This window comes from Platalea leucorodia (genome assembly GCF_965183815.1).
Source record: "Platalea leucorodia genome assembly, chromosome: 4".
Lineage (NCBI taxonomy): Eukaryota > Metazoa > Chordata > Aves > Pelecaniformes > Threskiornithidae > Platalea > Platalea leucorodia.
This window is the reverse complement of record NC_138826.1, coordinates 55,291,493-55,297,492: the sequence shown is the minus strand read 5'-3', so window position 1 is coordinate 55,297,492 and position 6,000 is coordinate 55,291,493.

Here is a 6,000-nt window from a genome sequence, read left to right as displayed (position 1 = left end):
CTTGGTTAAAGCAATACTGGAAGACCTTTTCCAAGGCAATAAAGCAATATGCTAGCCAAGAACCAGTTTTCAGAACAAAAGGATGTTCATTGGATGAGCAGCACACAAATTTTGTGCATTCTTGGGACAAATCATGAGGTGCTCAGTACATAGGGAAGGCACAGGCTTACTTTAGGGAGCCTGACACAAGTAAATATCTGAAGAATGTGAAAACATCAAAGAGAAAAAAATGAATATTAGAAGAAACTCTATATTAAAAGAAAAAATGAACACAACAGCGTGTCTGTGACATACTGGGAGAAGTTCCAAGACAGTAAAATTAACAGAGTATAAAACAATCTCCAGAGAAGTAATGGAAGCCATGCCATCTATGTTTTAAAATTAGAGTTGACAAACATTAACAAATATGTGCCAAGAAATAATCTTTTATTGGTGGTAGAGAACGTAATTTATTTACTGTACTCAATTTATAAACTCGGAAGCACTAAACCAACTCAATTAGGACTAGAATTAGAGGCCTAGGACACTAAATTGTTCCCATCTGTTCGTTACTGTCACTGCCTACGTTCTCCAGCATGAGCAATTTATAAACAGGCAGTAGTTTTGATCCCCTTTGATAGCCTGGGGGTTCCCATTTACAGCTTGTTATGCAATTATTACACCCGAGTCAGATACACCAGACACACTTCCCCCACCACGGTGCGATGCTGGGGACGTCAGCCACAGCACCCTCTGCTTATTGCCCTCCCTTTCTAGTTACCACAAGGAACACTCTTTTATCACAGAGAGTTACCTGCCAGCCCATAGCTCCTGGGAAGTAGTTTTTCTTCTCAAGCAAAGCCCAGGTCACACTGGAGCTATGGAGGATCCCACTGGTGCTGCACATCCGAGGGGACCGAGGCCAGCTCATCTCGCTGCAGGACACACTGGCATATGGCAAAGCCTCTAGTGAGGGACAGAGGTACATACTTGATTATAAAAGCAAAAGCAAAAAGAAAAAGGTTGCCAAGCACATTATTATAATTTCCATGATAGTCTAGGCTGATGCAACATTTCTTTCCATAGAGTTATCTGGATTACAGGATTATTCCAGCACATATTGCACTTGCTAAACGTTACGCGCAGGTATTAATCCTTGGCTGTTTCCTGGCCACCTAAGGTCTGATTCCCTCAGCAACTCCTATCTTCTGCCTGCCATCCTATAGTACATAAACATTGAGTAATGATCACTGTGCATCCTGGAGTTATCTGGATCCCTTTCCATGCAAACACAGGCTACGCAGGCTCTCTTGGTACCTCTTCTCCTTCCTCTTTCATTCTTTAAACTAAAGGCATATGCAGACTAATCTCGGTGCTCTCTCTTCTTGTCACTTTATTTAAAGAAGATATTGTTTAGTGAGTTTGTGATAATAAACATGCAAATGAGCTTTGACTGCTCAGCTGTCATTTTGGGGTATTCAGGCCTCTGAATTTTGCAGAGTAATTCCCTATTAGCCATCTCCGCATCTGGAAGACTGACTGAACTGCAGCCCAGTGTAGACTCCTCTTTACTTGGTATGACATATGCAGTGAAAAGACACATACCAGTAAAGTGGCAGGGCAGAACGGTACCAATCATACCAGCTACACTGAATGATTGCAATAGCTTGCCCTAAGTATTAAAGCTATCTAAATATATGGCAGAAGGGCTTTCTTTGTGATACGGATTTCTTTGGGATTTATCAGCCCATAGTACTGAAGCAAAACAGCTCTGCCACACCTACCACGCTCTTCATCTCTCCAGACATTTACTGAAGTCATAATTCTTTTTTAACAATATCACTGTCTGCTGCCACAGAGGGATGCAGTAGCAAGTTCACAATGTTCATACAGAAATAAGATTTGAAGAAATCTAAGCTCCTCTCTGCATACCACTGCCTTTGCTAATTAATAGAGGAAAAAACTAAACTGGACCTAAAGGTCTCTGATTGTGAGGAAAGTTCATAACTATACCCAGCTTCTATTTCTCAAGCCTTGTCTGACCTGAAAACATAGCAAGACAAATTAACCGAGAAAGTTGGAAACAATGAATAGTTCTGTGTTTGGTATATTTGAATTTAGAAATAACTTCTCTAGCAGCCAGGACAGGATTTCAGAAGCCAGACTCCTACATAAAAAGAATTAAAACGAAAAGAGAAGTCCCTTAGTAGACTCTGTGTGTTAAATTGTAATGCCTGAAAAATAAATGAGTGCACAAACAATACAAGTTGTCTGCCTATGCGTCTGTGTGTGTGCATATATATATCTTTGATAGGAATATCAAAGCCTCTGGTCATAAGTGGAAGTAAGCCATGAAGTAGCAGCAACCATGCTGCAAATGCTGGTATCCTGTTATTCAGATTTACCAGGAGAAACATTTCGAGTTAAAACACAGTATGAGGTAGAAAACTATGAAGAAGAAAAAAAAAAAAGAAAAATAAAGCTGGGCTCATGCCCTCCTGGAAATTTTTTGAAATTCTGGAAATTTCTGCAGAAACTTAAGCTTGGTTTATATATGATTCTGTCTTTATACCAGAAAGTTTTCTTGAGATTGGTTTACTACCTACAGAAGAAAGAAAAATCGTGTGCCAGACAGCATGCAGTTGCCTGCACTCTGGCCTTCCAGAGAGCCGCCTTGAAACAATAGTAACAGCAAAGGTACAGCATGAACTGGACCACTTTGTGTTTCATTAATCTCAAATGAGAAGTTTGGTTTTTTCAAAGCCTGTTTTGGAACAATTTAAATTATAACATTACAAAGCTAGGCAGCCTTTACACAAACACAGGGGGTCAAGGCCTTTTAAAAAGCAAAACCTTTGTAATGAACTTTTTGTTTTACATCACCATTTCCCACCTGTAATGGGCTTTCTGCCTTCCAAGTGAGGACCTTCCTCAAACACTGCACAGGCTATGAGGATCCACTGGTAAGCTGCCACCTATGGTCGCATTTGTATTCCCTAAGCACCTCGTTTGGAAATTAACAGGCATATACCACGCTTCTGGCATGGGCCTACCAAATGGTCTCTTCTCGAAGGGACATTAGGCATTGCAATACCCAAGATTTCACCTTCTAAGGAGATCTACTACTTTTTATCCTGTAAGAAATTAAGAAATCTATACCCTTGACTCCCTGAACAAAGCAAGAGGGGCAATTACCTAGTAATTTTCCACATTCTCAGAGAAAGTCCTAAACAATGAAAGTTCAAAATCCCAACCAGGAACACTTTATGCCTTATTAAGAAAGGAAAAGACTAACAACAATTCTGTAAAAAAGCAGCAGTAGCCAAGAACTTGTTGCTGGATATATCCAGTTTTTATCGCATGACCAAACTTACATAAACTAATAAGTGATTTGTCTTTTTTGCATGCCAAATCCCATCCCAGGTATGCTCAGGGTGTTCCTCTCTCCACATCCACAGGTTGAATTAGCTCCTTGGATAGCTTTCTTGGATGAGAAGAGTATGTAGGGAGGAGTTATGTGCTAAAACTCAACTTGAGATAGAAAGGATACAGAAACAGCCTATTGTTCACTTTAGATGAAACGACTGAAAAAGAAAGCAAACTTGAACTGCCGATAATACTTGTCCAAAGCTGTAATGTCCATGTATTCAGAAGCTATACATGTTAACGTAGTATGTTTGTATCACAAACACAAAGCCAGCATTCATATCATAAATCAGACAGTCATGCCCTCAGCCAAATTATTGTGTAATGATGCAGCCTTGGTCACCACACCTCCCTTATGCCCCCTAATTAAAATCAACTTGCAAGTAACATTTTTTGCTCCCAAATGACTAATTTCCTCTCAAAAAAAAAAAAAAAAATCATAGCTTGAACAATATGCATAATCAGAAATTTTTAATTGTGCATCAAGAATAGGTTTCAATTCCTAAAAGTTAAAAGCAACAGGGAGACAATGAAGCTTATACAAGACAGAATTTTTTAGGATATATATAAAACTGTTAATAATGACTTTTAAAATACTGAGATACTTGGCAATAAAGTCGCTGTTGAAATTAAAAGTTGATACAGAGAAAATAATGTAAATAGGAAAAAAAAACATAGCCTGCATATGCACAGAGATGTGGTTTTTTACAAAGCATTGCCATTTTTGCAGTAAGATACTGAAGACTTTTTTGTTATTTCTTTGAAAATGATGGCTCAGAACCTGGTCATGGTCAAAAAAACCCAATGGAACATCAGGGATCATTACAAAAGGCATTGAGTACAAAATGGTAGATAAATACCTGTGTGCACAGTTTGTGCACCATTGCCTTTAAAGTATCTCCAAGATGGTTGCACTGGTCACATTGCCAGAAAAACATCAAGTGTTTGTTTCTCAGTGTCTGGTAGCATCTGTATCCAGGCACTAGCACCTAGCCTTCCACTTGGTAGGTTTAAGGATCAAAATTCAACTCATGGGCACCCTTTACTGAGTTCAAACTTCAGTGACGAAGAAACGTGGTTGATTGTACTGTGAAAGCCATCTGCTCAGCTCTCAGGCACTCAGAAAATGAACTTACCACCCATGTTTATTAATTTGATATTGGACTTAATCAACTCAAATATTCATATGCTACCGCTTTATAAAAAAACTTTACACCTGCTGTTACTTCTATTGGTATTATTCCCATTTGTGGCTTGTGCTACCCACAGTGCTTATATAAGTCTCAGCGCTTGAAGCATCAGACCAGGATCAGCCCAAACTTTCAAGCACAGTGAATATCATCTGAGTACCTACTGTAACCCACAGAAAGTAGCCTCTGTTCAAATGAGTGTCACAGCAGTGGCAGTTCAGGGCTCAGTCTTGAAATGTCTGATGTCACCTACTTAAACAATAAACATCAATAAGCCCACTCATTTTTAAGTTAAGCGCATGCTTAAATGCTTTGCTGAATCAAGGTCAGCATGCTCAAAACTTGGAAGGATCAAGTCTGAAATTTGGCTCTACATTTGAAGGAATAGCTCCAAGAGTATTTTTCTAATCTCCCAATCTAATCCTAGGAATGTCTGTTGTACCAGACATGGCATATCATAAAGGTTTTATGATGATTACTTTGGCATGACCTGCACTCTCTGTTTCCTGATTTTGCTCTGGAGAAGTAATGTTCTCACCATAGGCTTATGCCAAAAAGCCTCTCTACCATGCCATCACCCAGCCAGCTCTCCAGCCAGCACTGTCTGAGTTGATAAACAGACTGAGTAGCAGGCTAATGACTCCAAAGCATCTGATGAAGGTAGCCTGTTTCACTGCTACATTCTCAAACAGATGAACTGGAACAATTAAAAAGAAAGTTAATGTATCTACTAAAATGCTAAATTTAAAACTTGGAAGCCTTCCTATCTGCTTCCTTCCATTTCAAAACAGTGACTTAACTAGGTCTGACTCTTTGGCAGTGGTCCATCTAAATGGCACAGATTTGCCTACCTAACAAAGCCCTTTTGTTTGCTACAGCTGTGAAGCTTCAGTGCACTGTAACTTTTCACGTTTCCCAGGTTACCTTGGCACCAAATTGTGACTAAATGCCTCCAAAAGATTTTTAACTCTAGCTTTGGAGGAATATAATATCCACAAGGAAGAATGATGGCTTTCAGTGAGTGCCCCATGGTAGCAAGAACAATGCTGAAAATCAGCTGTGCTTCAAACATTCACGAAGCTTCTGGAAGACCTGTGGCTTAATAGAGAACTGCACTCTCTGCTCTGCTCTGTTACAGGCTGCATCACGTTTGTCTTTTCTTCTGTTCCCCTTCCTCACATTATACCTGTTCAGCTCTATCATCTGATGCAAAAGGAGGAAAGAGCTGTAACATATATTTTCAAAAGAGTGAACTGTAAGGACCTCCTGTATTTGAAGAAAAAAAAATTCTAGAGCTGATTTCCTGATCTCTGGGAAGAAATGGATCTTTTGTCACTGATTCCGTGAGAGCAGGAAGCAATTCCAAGTACATACATGTATGGTGTTAATAACACACCTTAAAGTA